The 14619-nt window shown below is 29.3% G+C and overlaps 2 long non-coding RNA genes across 2 annotated transcripts; both read left to right on the forward strand.

The window, feature by feature from the left end:
• The first annotated feature begins 2222 nt into the window (after window positions 1–2222).
• Window positions 2223–3940, forward strand: LOC133039038 (uncharacterized). Its single transcript, XR_009688579.1, has 3 exons — window positions 2223–2622; window positions 3225–3290; window positions 3693–3940. It is a non-coding gene; the product is annotated as an uncharacterized LOC133039038 (long non-coding RNA).
• A 7728-nt stretch (window positions 3941–11668) lies between these two features.
• Window positions 11669–14005, forward strand: LOC115714898 (uncharacterized). The gene is made up of 3 exons (XR_004011143.2): window positions 11669–12696; window positions 12787–12857; window positions 13581–14005. It is a non-coding gene; the product is annotated as an uncharacterized LOC115714898 (long non-coding RNA).
• Window positions 14006–14619: the final 614 nt, after the last annotated feature.

Consider the following 14619-nt stretch of genomic DNA (forward strand, 5'->3'; position numbering starts at 1 on the left):
CATCTATGTCAATTTTTGAAAAATCGAATAGTTTACAATACCGAAAATAAGTTTGAAGTTTTTAAACACCCATAGTAGACTGTAATATCAAGAACACTATTTTTCAGTACTGCGAATTATTGAGAATTTTTCAAAAATTTACAGAGATGATATTGTTGTAACTATAACGAAAATCTCTATGAAAAAAAAATTAAAAAAAAATATTCCGACATGTGATTTCGGACGTGGAGGTTGACTAAGAGATTGTAATAGGAAGTTGTAATTAGCACTCCTCTAATAACTTTTAGGGAGTATCGCTAACCAATCGCAGAACGATACCTCTAAAAAATGCTAGGTACCACTATACTAATATTTTTTTTATTATATGTACCTAAAAGTGTTCAATATTATACTAAAGCAGCCTACTATAAGTAATTTATAATTTTATATATTATTAATTAAATTAAAATATGTAGGAGGTAATATTAAATTATACCAATATATTATTATACTATCTTTGGCTTTGACACCTTAAGAAATGATCTAGTAAAACTACATCACTTATGAATTAGTAGTAGTCGTGTTGTAGTTTCTATCCTTTTAATTATAAAGAGATTTCAAATTAATTTTTCATGAGTACTCTTAGTGAGCTGGATTGGAAATTATAAATAGATTATTAGATTTGATGAGGATATAATTAATTATCATATTATGTGGTACAATGTAAAGATTAAGAACATGTAATAATATATTTTAGGAAAAAAAATGAAAACACAAATGTAATTAGGAGGAGTTTATGTAATTGTTTCCTCAAACTCAAACCTGTAAAATCCAAACTCGAAAACTCAAAACTTGTAAAAAATTTAAACTTTGTATACATTTTTAACAGACTAAAAATTTGTTGGTTGAAAATTCATCCGCTTCTACATTTATTTTATTGCGATTCAAATTACTTTATTAATAAAAATAAAAAAGAATTGAGATATCTTTATTTATATCCTTATGGCTACTTTAACTTTACAATTTATTACAGCTACACACCAATTTATTAAAATTAATTTGCTCTCTCATTTAATTTTATGTGAAGATCAAGATAAGAGTGATGATCTTTCCTTTTGTGGAATAGTTTTGGCCTATTCAAAGAAAAGGTTTTGCTTTATTAGGCTTTCACTTTGGACTTACTAGCTAGTTGTACTCTCCATATTTACATTATTAACTTTTCTTTTCTTTGCATACTTTGCATCAAAATTTATCTCACTTCGATCAAAGTGCCTTTTGTTTATTTCACAAGATTCTTCTTTTTTTTTTTCTTTTCCATTTGTTCTCTCTTTTAAAATGCTCAAAAGTTTATATATAATTATTTAGATAATTGTTAAAAAATATTATTAGTGTTCAGTACCTTCTTCGGTATCATATTGCTATTAGTGTAATTAAGTATCAGATCTCATATAATTTTAGAAATAATTTTTAAAAATATCATTAACCGATCGTGTGACGCTATCTACAAAAGATGTTTAGCACTACTGGTACTCAATAACAATATTCAATTATTTATACAAAAAAATGTTAAAAAGACACCAATAATGCATAACGCTTTTTAAAGTGTAATATTATTATTTGTGCAATTAAGTATTAGAATCTATATAATTTAATATATTAACTTTTAAAGATATTGCTAACCAATTACAAAATAATACTTCTAAAAAGTGCTAGACACTATTAATATGTGTTGAAAATACTCTTATTTATTTATATATTGTGATCTTATGTGAGTTAATTACAACATTATAACACAACCCCCTTCATGACCTAACTTTTATTTTTGCTTTATGACATATATAACAGGAATCTAATTACTTGTATGAATCATAATAATTAGCTTCATCAATATATAAATAACGTTTAGTTTCTATTCAAAAGAGATAAATTTGGAAATCTAAAGATATGTTATGATTAAAGTCACCATTGAGAGGTCCATTTTAATTTCTTGAAGAATTTGGCATAACTAGCTATAGCTAGCTCCATTTTGTTGGTTAATTAGTCCATCTATTTAATACTATACATGTAAAGACCGCATATGATTAATACTTTGAATTATTAAATAATTAGGGTTTATGTATGAGATTTTATTATTATTAATAATATTATGATTATGGGAATTTATTTGAGTGCATATATATTTATTATGCTATTTATGTAATTTCTCAATTTCTGTGATTGTGTTCGGAAGCTGTAGAAAGCGACGTTGGGCCTATAGAGAGTCGCATTTTATATAATTTAGAATTTATTCGGGGTATCTTTGTTAGGTTTTAGCGGTATTGGTATTTTCGGGATTTAGTAAATGACCATTCTACCCTTGTAATGTTTTAATTGTTTTTTTTAGTGAAAGGGGCAAGAAGGTCTTTTTGCAAGACTTCTTTTGTCCTATGTTAGCCATTGTGTTGGCTGTGAGTAAGTTATTATTAAGAAAAGAATAAAATAAATAAGAAAAGAAGAAAGGAGTGAGTTAGAGAAAACTTAGCCTTGAAGCTTTCATGTTCATCTCTCCCTTTCCCTCTCATTCGATCCTTCAAGCCAGCAAGAAGGAGAGTTTTCTTGCTGAAATCTTTCTAATCTAATTGAGTTTTTGAAGTTCCAATCAAGGTATTTCTTCTTGCTATTCTTCTTTTAGGGTTTCTTTAGTTTAAGTTAAGTTTTGTATTTTAATATGAGTTTCTGTTGCTGTATGAATTGTAAGAGTTTGAGTGGGTGTTCTGGAGTTTGTTTGTTGTTGTGTGAGTTGATTTCAGCTAGGATTAGAGGTTGATTTAAGCTTGGAGCAAAGTTTGAGTTTATGAACTCAAACTTAGCTCTCTAATGGTGGATTGAAAATCTGTGCGAATTGCTGAGTTTTGTTGATTGGGATTGATCTAATATGATATTTACAGGTGTTCTGGAAGTTATTGTGAAGTTTGGGGTTGATTTGAATTAAGGGGAAGAATTTTTGGGTTCCCAGCTCAGAACCGGAATTCCGGTTCCTGGGGCCCTGTTGCATCCGGTCGACCGGTTGGTCCCAGGAACCGGACTTCCGGTTGGGAACCGGCCTGCCGATTGGGGCTTTTTCCCGAGCCCTAGTTTTTCCCGTTTTTAAGTAATTTAGAGTATTGGCATCCTTTTTATCGATAGGGTTAAGCTTAGTTTGTATTTTAAATCCCCGATAAGTGTTTTAGCGAGTCTCTCATCGGTTTTTGAACATATTGGTTTAGGGCCCTGTAAAAACGTCGAGCTGCACTTCCACTCAGGCTGACCGGCACACTTGAGCACGGAACGAGGTAAGATAGCGTAAGAATATATATATGAATGTATATGCTTGTTTTGAATGTTATACTACTAGCACTAATGTAAAATGATTATTCAAGTGTTAGTATAGTATTGCATGTTAATGGGGTTACGGTGTTACCAACACGAGTACCCAGGGTACGTCGTGTTCGTGGTACAACACTTAGTAATTCCCGGGAGTACAGTTAAGGCTCTACCAACACAAGTACAGAGTTGGTACTTTAGTGCATTTGGTATAGTAGTCGTACTACCCTTAAGAACGTTCTTAATCATTTGGTGAGCTTCGTTGTTAAGCTCAGGGCAGCTTAATCATAAAGCTGGCAGCTTGCTACTTTTATATATTTCTTGCATATCTTATTGAGTCTGTTGACTCATCAGTTTGCTACCTTGTGTAGGTAAAGGAAAAGCAAAGCTGGAGGAACAGTGAGGCGGGACTCGGCATGATTGTACATATCGCGGCAGTGCAACCTGGAGGGTTTCGGTTTACTAGTATTTTGGAGTCTGTATTTTGAGGATGCTTGTCCGCTAAACTTTTAAAAAAAAAATAATATATATGTACATATTAGTAAAATACTTTTAACTTGTATTTTGATACTCGGGATCCCGATCCATATGATTATTAATATATTAATCATTAAAATTAGATTTCGGATTTATTATTATAAAATACGGGCGTTACAATACACATGTTAAAAGATACTAGTAGTAGTGGTATTGAGGTAAAGAGTTATATTTTTTGATATTATTAACATTATTTGTTATCTAAGCTCTCTCAAAATATTTCTTTATCATGTTACAGTTTTAATGTTACGGCTTATAAATTAGTTAAATATACATTTTTTTACTAAAATATGAGATCTTTTTTATTGTAAGAAACTCCTCCTCCTCTCATATGTATAACTCTAATCCAATCCAATTTTGATACTTGAAAAACTAGAAACCATTCGCAAGGGGAGACGTCACACTGGTACCTTAGAGCATTTCTAATGGAATATAAAAAAGATGATCATTTCAGTACACAACAAAAATTACTATTTTAATAGTATTTTTAAAAAATGTGCTAAATTTGTCAAATGCTAAAAATTGTATCAAATTTAGGACAATATATAATATTTTGTCAAATTTAGATCACAATAAATTTTATTTTTTATTTACTGTAATATCACTGATTATTGTGATTTATTGACTTTTACAAGATTTTACTCTTTTTATTTACTATATTACTATTATTTAAATAATAAAAAAAATATTATTTGTATGTTCTCAATATGATATTAAATGACCATCAATAATAATTAATCTTTTTTATTTATTTTACATCTTGTGCATTAATACACAATTATAAATAGTGGTTCAAATATATCACAAAATTACTTTTTTTTTTACCAAAATTAACGAGCTAATTAATACATTCCAACTTAATTATAAGGTTTGGTGGTTGATGATCACCTAGGGTGATCCGCACCTTTCCTTTTCTTCTCTCTCTCTCCTATTGTATCTATATAAAATAAAGAGAATTGTTAAAAGATACTATTCGTGCCTAACATCTTCCTCGATAACATTACTACTATTAATAAATATCGAATTCCATATAACTTAATTGTGATCATGACGCACATGAGATTGGGGGCTATCTCTCGGTTGTGTAGTCATGAATTAGATCATGGAACCACTCCATAAGGGCTAGCGGAGAAGGGTTGAAGCCATCATGAATTGAAGAGTTTCTTACATACCACTTTTGCCAAGAAAGAACCATAAATAGAGGGTAATCATACTTGTAATCCTTTTAAATTCGAGACAAAAAGGTGATGGATCAGCTTCCACACCATTTTTGAGTTGTTTTCAAAGACCAGCACACTTTCAAAATTTAATGATAGAAGGGCAACACCAAATTGCATGAGCAACATTTTTGGATTTTCTCGAATTGCATCTATTACATCTTTTATCGACCTTCAAACCCTTAAAGGAGAGAGTAACATTAGTGGGAAGCCAATTATGACAAAATTTCCAAAGGAAGGACTTGATTTTAGATTCATTTTCTAAAGATCGAGCCACTAGTGCTCAGTCTTAGACATATTGGATGCTATGCTTTTGTTTCAGCTTTCTCATACATGACCAATTTGTAACCGCTCTTAACGTTATATTCACTGTTCTCACATCGTTCCCATCACACCAATTCTCTAACAATATATCATTTACTTATAATACCTTTGGCCACAAATTTTTTAGTCACAACATAGGAATAATAATTTATAATTAGTCACAATTTTTTTAATTTTAGTCACAAGTTTTATATTGACTAAAAGTAAAATTTGTTATAGTGTGTGTTTTGTAAAAGTTTACTCTCTGTTTTATTAAATGATAAAATAAATTTTATACTTTTTAAAATAGTACAAATAGAAACTTGAGCTCAATTTTCAACTTCTTTTAATATAACTAATTTGTGATTTTTCTAAACTTACTAATAAGGAGAAAATTATTATGCAATGATAAATAATTAATTTTTAAGTTGTTTGATAATTTCTTAGTGAACGAACAACAATATGATATACATATAGTATGTTTACCAATAAGTAATCGGAATTAATGATAAGTTAAGTATTCTATTATATTTATTTACTTAGATTATTAAAATTAGAAAGTAAAAAACTTGATTAAATAAATGATGAAAGAAAGGGAATACTTTCCCTACTAATTTTGTAAAAAATGTCATTAAGGGTAATGGATTTTATTTATTTTTCAATCTTAAATATATAATGATATTTTTGTCTTTTTAAAATATATCATACAAAATAACTACTATTATATATTTTAACTCAAAAAGGTAATTTAGTCAATTTAATCATTTCGATTACGTTTCTTAAAACAAGATAAATCACTATTATTCTATTTTAAAAAAAAAAAAATTAAGTAAATAATATATTACAAATATTAATTTCGATTATTTTTTTTTATTCCGTGATATTTCTCCATTAATTTATTTTGATCCTGAATATTGTATAGTAAACCTACTATAAATATTGAAAACTATGCAATTATATAATAATTTAATATTAATGTGATGAGTTTGAACTTATATTGGTGATAATTTGGTTGAAAATATGATTATACCATTACCACGTGTACAATTATCAGACCAAAACTTTGACCCTTCTTCACTTTCTCCACACACGGTTTTGTAAAATTAATTTCTAATGGTGTAATAATTTGGTGGTCTTCATTAATCCATAAATACATATTTTAATATACATATGAATAAGAATATGTAACCATATTATAATTAAATTTACAAAAATATATTGGTAAAAGTAATATTTCTTGTAGTACTCGTACCGATCGAATATATTATAAGTAAAATAATATGAATTAAATTGAATAAACACTTACTAATCTTAAACGATCAGATAAGAAGTCATGTCCAGTAAATTCTGTAGGAGTTGTCTCTCTCATACATTTTAGTTGAAGAAGAAAAATAGGTTTTTAATTAACTTTTTAAAGTCAATAATTATATATAGCACTTGAAAAACCCTAAACATAAATTGAGTGATTTAATTTATAATGGAACTAAAATAGGTCTGTCCTTAATTAGCTGAGATCCAAGTTTTTTTTGGTATTATCTTTTTAGTATACATTTGGCTATTACGTACATTTAGAAATGGAGATATAATATATTACCAAATTCAATTTTGCATATATCTATTTATAAATATTATGGTATTGATTAGACTATATTTAATATTGTTAGTTCTATTTAAATTCGATTCAATTATATATTAAATGTTAGATTTTACTATTCAATTCAATTCAATTGATGTTAGTCATCCAATTGATCTAATATTTATTGGATACTGGATAGAATTGATTCTCACTACAAAAAATTTTACTTTAAGTCACAACCAAATTTGTGACTAATTATAAATTATGATTCTTATGTTGTGACTAAAAGGTCCGTGACTAAAAATATTAGTCACAAAAATTAAAATGTGTTGTGACTAAATGTATTTTTAATCACAATATTTGTTGTGACTAAAACTAAATTAGTGACAATTTATAATTAAATACTATGTTTTAGTCACAAGTGACATTTTGTTGTGACTAAAAATCACATTTAGTCACAAAAAATTATGTTGTGACTAAAAAGTTGTCACTAAAAGTAGCAATTTTTTGTAGTGTCTATTCATTAAATGTATTTCATGTATATATTTATTGGTTTAATTCTAGTTTATCTAATATTTTAGATTTAGTATTTTTTAGATCAGATTGGATCCATCCAATATTTAAGATCCAATATTCATTAGATTGTATTAGATTCATCCAATTTAAAATAAAAGATAAAAATTTAATATTAATTTTTATATATACATATACATTTTACATAAAACAACATAAAATTTAATTAATCATCAAAACTAAATTGAAATACTAATAAGGAATTATTTCACAAATACACAAAAACAACAAAAAAATTACAAAAAATACGGTTTCACGGAATTTTAAATATTTTTACAGTTTTTTTATTTTATTTACAGAAAATACGGTCTTTTTATGTTGTACTCTTGTTAATTTGTTGTTGATTTTTTGTTATCTGTATGTTACTTTTTGTTATTGTTTTGATGTTATTTAGATATTATTTTCATATTACATTTATGTAGTTTTCTTATTGTTTCTATGGAAAACCATAAAAATGTAAAAAAAAAAAATTCTTTAAACGTGAAAATATAATTTTTTTTTTACAAAAAATAGTGCCTTATGTAATTATCCCTACTAATAATTAGTTTTATTGGATGTTAGACACATTAGATTTTGGGATTTTTACACCACATACTAAAATTTCTAACTTTTTTACTTTTTTACTGTAGGGCAAATTTTTTTTTTTTAAAAAAATACTGTGTTTTTTTAAAAAAATAATGTGTAAGTTTTATACTGTGTACTGTGTTAAGTTTTCACGATTGTTTCACAATTATTTCTAGTTGTTCCACTGTTGTTTTAATTGTTCTATTTTGTTGTTTTACGATTGTTTTATAAAAAAACAGTATTTTATAAAAAAAAATCAGTATGATAGTAAAATTATAAACTTTTTGTCAAAAATTCAATATTTTTGTAACAACCCCTTAAATTTTTAGATACATCATTTAACAACTGATCCGGTCAAATTAAATATATATTTAAAAATAATATCCAATTTAATTTAATCACAAATATGGTCAATTATAATTGAATGATCTATTATAATTAGATTGGATCAATTTATTTACAGTTTTAATTATAAATACATATAGGCTTTGAAAATTAATGAAAGGGAAAGATCACAATAATATAAATTATATATAATATTATTATATATGAAAGTTGGAAGTATGTGCCGGCAGCAACATGATAATCATATTATACATACATATACTATTGTTCTTATATTTTTTTCCTTCATTATCTCTTCATCATTTATTATGTATTATGTTATAATTTATATTGCATTGTTATAAAGTAGTAATAGTGTCTAATAATACTATAATCATTATAATCATGAGATGATATTTTATTAATAACTAGTGATACTTATAATAAATATTAAAATAAAATATATAAAGTCTAATATTTAATTATGTTGTAGTATTGTAGTATTGCTACTTAGTACTTACTACTACTCTCTTACAATTTTCTTTTATGTTATATGGTACATGTTTCACTCAACCTTCATAAAAGCTACACATCTAGCTAGTACAAATTTTTGAATTTAAATTTTATCAATTACTATTTTTTATCAACTACCTACCTTTCCTATTTTTTTTATATATATAACTTTTATTATATGCTCCATCTCAATTTTCATATACCTACTCATCCATCTAGTTCAATAGAACATTGTTATGAGATATTTAAGGAGCTTAGCACTACGATGAAGTATTATTTTATAATTAGTACCAATAGAGATTAAAATAAAATAAGTGGAATTAGATATTAAATTGCACCAATAGAGATACTACACCTCACAAAAGTGTTACACACCATAAATGTTTTTTAGCCTTTTTCATTTCAATTATTCACACTATTCAAGACAGAATAAAGATAGAAAATAGAAATAAAAACTAAGCGTAGGAACTCTCTTCAAGGGGAAGCCAGACTAAGCATAGCTCTTTAGGAGGAAGTTAGAGGTATAGAACCAATAGTCCTGAAAATCATGTGTATACTTCACGGAGCTAATTAGACAGGCTACTTTCTTGGAGTAGCGTTCCAGCCTGTAAAAGTCTATCTTCTCCTTATGGCCCACATGGGCTGAGACTTAATATTGTAGAAGTACAAGATTTCTTCCGATGTTGGTGCAGCTTTTTTGTGCTGAGCACAAAAGATATACCACCTAGATATAAGGCGATGCACTTGAGGGATAAACTGAAAAGGTGCCATTCCGGCTACTGCAGAATTTGACAAAGTAACACCTTAACAGAAGGTGTGCGACCATCTCCACATGGGCCCAGCTCCAGATGACGAAGCCCCCTTCCGCGCACTTGCTTGGCTGCTCTCCATGAATGGAAAGCCTATTCCATTACAATCCTGAAACACTCTCAAGCCCTCGCAAGATCTCGTACTTCCTAAGATTATTGTAAATCCTAAATTTGTTCATATATTGGTCCATCTCCCATGGATTATTATTCAGCACCAATTTTGGAGCGCTCTTGTTCTCCAAAACTTCTTCTTCCAATTCAACCTCTTCTTTTTGAATCTTCTTAGACATAATTTCTATAAAAAGAAAGAAAATCAAGCAATTAGTTATCTAAACTACCTGATATATATATATATATATAGAGAGAGAGAGAGAGCATGAAAGTCCTCCCCCATAAACTGCTTGAAGAGGTCCATACAAGATTTACTATCCAGAAATAAAAACCTTCAGGGGTCATTCGTTCTAAATAGGAAATCAGGAACATCAAGATGACGAATTAAGAAGAAATTTAAAAGGTACCAAGAACTAGAAGGATTCTGGACACGGAGAAATTTTGCCAGCACTTATGCAACAAAACAGTCATTCCCATAAATTTCTAGTGCTAAAACCTAAAGACAATATAGTGTCTTACGCCTAAGACTACCAAGAATATCAATCACAAGCTTAAGAAATCCTTACTTCATTCAGAACAGAACATGTAAATCCTACATGCAATAGTAAATCTAAAAAACACAGTTAAAAGGCGAAAGGGTAAACCAATGCATATCTCTTGGTGGAATCGACAACATTAAACTAAACATCACTGGGTCTAGTCGAGGTAGTTAAGCACACCTTTTGCGAAGATGAGCGGCAAAGATAATCAACAAATCAAATTCTAAGTTAAAATCTATAGTCGCAATTACTTTTGATGTAGCACTCGAGATCACTGGGGGTGAAAAGTTTGGAGATTCTCGAACCCTAATCCTTGAAAGAAGTTGGATACAAAGCTCAAAGTCACGCTCCAGATTAGTTTGGGTTGTTTCGAATCTGGGTTTAGTTTTAACTTTCAAAGTTGCAGAGAAATTTAAATTCTAATGGCTGCAAATCTCAAAATTGGAATAAAAAAAATAGTAAATAGAGTCTTATAAGGGTATTTATACTCGAGGTGGCTATCCGTGTGAAGAGGAATGGACAATCCACAATCACATCTTCAAAAGCACAAATACATCAAACGGCTAAGTAGTCCAGCAGTCAAACGTGTCAGACAATTAATATACTCTGGCATCGAGGTGTAAGTCAATGATGAAAATGCTTTTTTAGTTCTCACGCCAAAAAGTGAACAACCATCAAAATAAAGGTGTAACATCCTCGCTACTAATGGTTCTTATACACGAGTATGTCACTTTGGTTACTTCATAAAATGACGACTAACTCTATAAACTAACAAGAGTATTTTCAGCGTGTTTTGTCCTCACTCGTACGCTTCTTAGGAAAACTTCCCAAGAGGTCACGCATCCTGAAATTACCCTAGGTCAAGCACGCTTAACTGTAAAATTCTTTCGTGATGGGCTACTAGAAAATAAGATGTACCTTGTTGATATAGGTGGTACCAATCAATCTATTTAAGTTTTCTTCACAAGTTACTCAATATTTCCCCTTACGGATTACGGGACTACTGCCTGTTACAAAAAGAGTAAAAAAAATTTAACATTAGTCAAAATACAGGGAGTAAAAATATTAATTTTTAACGGTAAAAGAAACGAAATCTAATAGAAGAAATATGATTATGTAACTGTTATATTTTAGTGAGAATTTCTAACAAATCATATATTTTAAGAGTACCATCAGATAGTATCAAAATTTCAAGAAACAAACTTACTAATTTGTAATAACCAAAGTATTTGTTATTACTTTTTAGTATGTTAGTCTAGATATGTCGATGTGGAATTAGTTGATTGCTTAGAATATTTATGACAAATGAATTAATGTTAGTTTTCAAAGTTATAAAAATTGTGATACTTTTGTAATCATGTGTATCATTAGATGTTATTTCTAATTTATATATTTGGCAAGCTTATAATGATGTGTGGCATATATGTATAGTAAATATGAAGGAGATAAGACCCTATCTTTGAAAATAATTTTGGTAGTAACTAAAAGAGGGTTTTGAAGAAAGTAAATGGGCACATGGGCGTGTGATTATAAGCCTTTGACAAAGTCTTTTATTTTATTTTACTTTTCTCTCCAATTAGTTAGATTGATCTTGCTTGGGTGGGACGTTTGCTTACATGAAGGAGCAACTTTATAGCTTTGGCCCACTTGACCGAGTAGTGTATTACACGTGGGAGTCTAAGAGAGTTCTCCTCTCAACAAACTATTTGAAGACTATGTATATCAATTTACTTGACCGAGTAGCAAGGAAGTTTTAAGGAGTATGAAGTTTGAAATTAGTTTTAAGTTGTTGAGTTAATTGTGGTAGCGGACCATTCTCATGACATGGGTGTAGTGGACTGTGATCTTAGAGCCTATAAATATATCTTTATTTCTCACTCACAAAGACCAAGCTCTCAAGTTACCCTCATAATCTCTCGTCCCAAGGTTTCTTTAATACTGAAGATATCATTCTCATTTTCTTAGTCACTATCATTCTCAAGTTACCCTCATAATCTCTCGTCCCAAGGTTTCTTTAATACTGAAGCTATCATTCTCATTTTCTTAGTCACTATCATCCACACCACAAATATATTACCATATTGTCTCCATCTCACTTGTTGATACATAGTTTGCCTTTATATTTCTTAAGTCTTAACCACATATTTCCTCAAGTTTTATTCATTCATTTCTCCAAGCCATTACCATACTACCATCGCCTCTCTTATACATATCTACACATATATATAGGGTTCATCACATCCTTCATTATTTCGACGTCACTATCTCCATCAAGTTCTAGTGCTCTACTAGATTTATTAGGAACTAAGGTATCATTTTATAATTTTTAGTTTGTAGATTCAAGGTTAAAGTTTCATATATATATATGATAAATTCTAATTAATGAGTATAAAATTTAGGTCTTTGCGTAAGACAATTATTTTTCAAGGATCACTCTCATTGCAATCAAAGCTAGTACTCCACATTCGAGGTAAGGAAATTAAGTAGATAACATAAGTTTTCTCTATGTAATAACATTCATAGAAAGAGTGGGAATAGTAAAAGAGAAGTTAACTAAGGTCTTCTGCCTGACTCTTTATTGTTTGTTATTTATTGTACTGTATAATATATATTTAAATAATATGTTTATAAGATTCATGTTATTTATGTATGTTTACAGTATTAGAGCATGGCCATTGCTAAAGGTATATATTTAAATAATATGTTTATAAGATTCATGTTATTTAAGTATGTATGTAAATAGTGTGTTTATAAGATTCACATTATTTAGTTATGATTGTTATGTTATTTAAATAATGTATAGTAGTTTTGCATTATTTAAATTAGGCAGATTATAATTTATGTGACATGATTTGACCGAAAAGATAATGGTTAAATACTTGAGCGTTGGGTCTATATGGTAGATAGGGGGCCATTTAGTAGTGGGTACGATTTTACTGAACCCAGCCCTCCGCCATTTAGTCCAATAGCTCGAGTTTATTTGCCAAAGTCAGACTCGGGCGTAATCATTAATATGTGATTTAGCTTAGAACCTAGTTATTAGTGACTAGTGATATAATTAAGTTTATGTTTTGCTATCTGTTTAAATGTGTGCATGTGCATTTTAGCTAAGCTTTATTTTTATTTATGGGACTACCTGACACATTTCCTTACTGAGTTTAGTAGCTCACCCTTATCAAATTACCATGTGCAGACCAAGGTAACTGAAAGTTTAGAAAGCCGGTGGCGAGTGGAACTTTGGATGCTTGTGTGTGTGAACTCGCTGAGGGCCATATAACTGCGGGCGGTCTAGGGCGCTCTATTTATTTATTTACGTTATTAAACTTATGTCGCAATTATTTTAGTTATTAATTATTATGTCTTTGGTAAGAAAACTGGCCAGTTGTGAACATTTTCAAGTATTAAATAAAAATGCGACATTATGATTTTCCGCGTTTAACGCTTGTAAACAAAATTAATATTTTTATAAAAGTACGGGCGTTACAGTTTGGTATCAGAGCCACAGTTATATCGGTCCCGAACGTTCTCACGAGTTACACACATCAGCCAAAAAGTTTCCGCTTGCCACCAAGTAAGTCCATTATATATGCTTGCATTTTATGTGTATTTTTTTTTTTTTTGTAATTTCTAAACTTGCATTTTACTTAAAAAAAAAAAAAAAAAAAAAACCTTAGTACCAATATCCAAGTTTAGGTACTACCCATATGAAATATTTTTTTAATACATATAAGTATATTTCAAGTTAGTTTAAAATGAAATTTTTGGGTGAAATTTTAGAACTTGATGTTAGATAGCACCATATGACTCTTAAAAAAAAAAAATCATAGAAATTTTTCTTTAAGTAACCATATAAAAAAAAATGTGTGTCTTATTATTTTATGTGATTATTTATTTTATCTTTGAATAAATAGAAATTATTTGTGAACTAGTTATGCAAGTATGGGCATTTTTTTTTTTTGAAAATAGTGATATCTTATTCATGTTTATCTTCTTTTAGAGATTCTTAGAAACAAACAAGGAACATTAGGAAATAATGTCTCCAAGAAGATCAGTTCGAATCAACGGTAATAGAAACATCCACGTGGATGCGACTCCAGCACCCGCAAGGGGCGGAGGCCGAGGTGATGGTCGACGCGGAGGCCGACGTGGAGGCCAAAGCGGTAGGGGAGGTAGACAAGGAGCATCGGTAGCACCGGTAGATGAAGTAGCACTTGAACAACAACAACCTCCCA

The sequence above is a fragment of the Cannabis sativa genome, chromosome 6 (genome assembly GCF_029168945.1).
Source record: "Cannabis sativa cultivar Pink pepper isolate KNU-18-1 chromosome 6, ASM2916894v1, whole genome shotgun sequence".
Taxonomy (NCBI): domain Eukaryota; kingdom Viridiplantae; phylum Streptophyta; class Magnoliopsida; order Rosales; family Cannabaceae; genus Cannabis; species Cannabis sativa.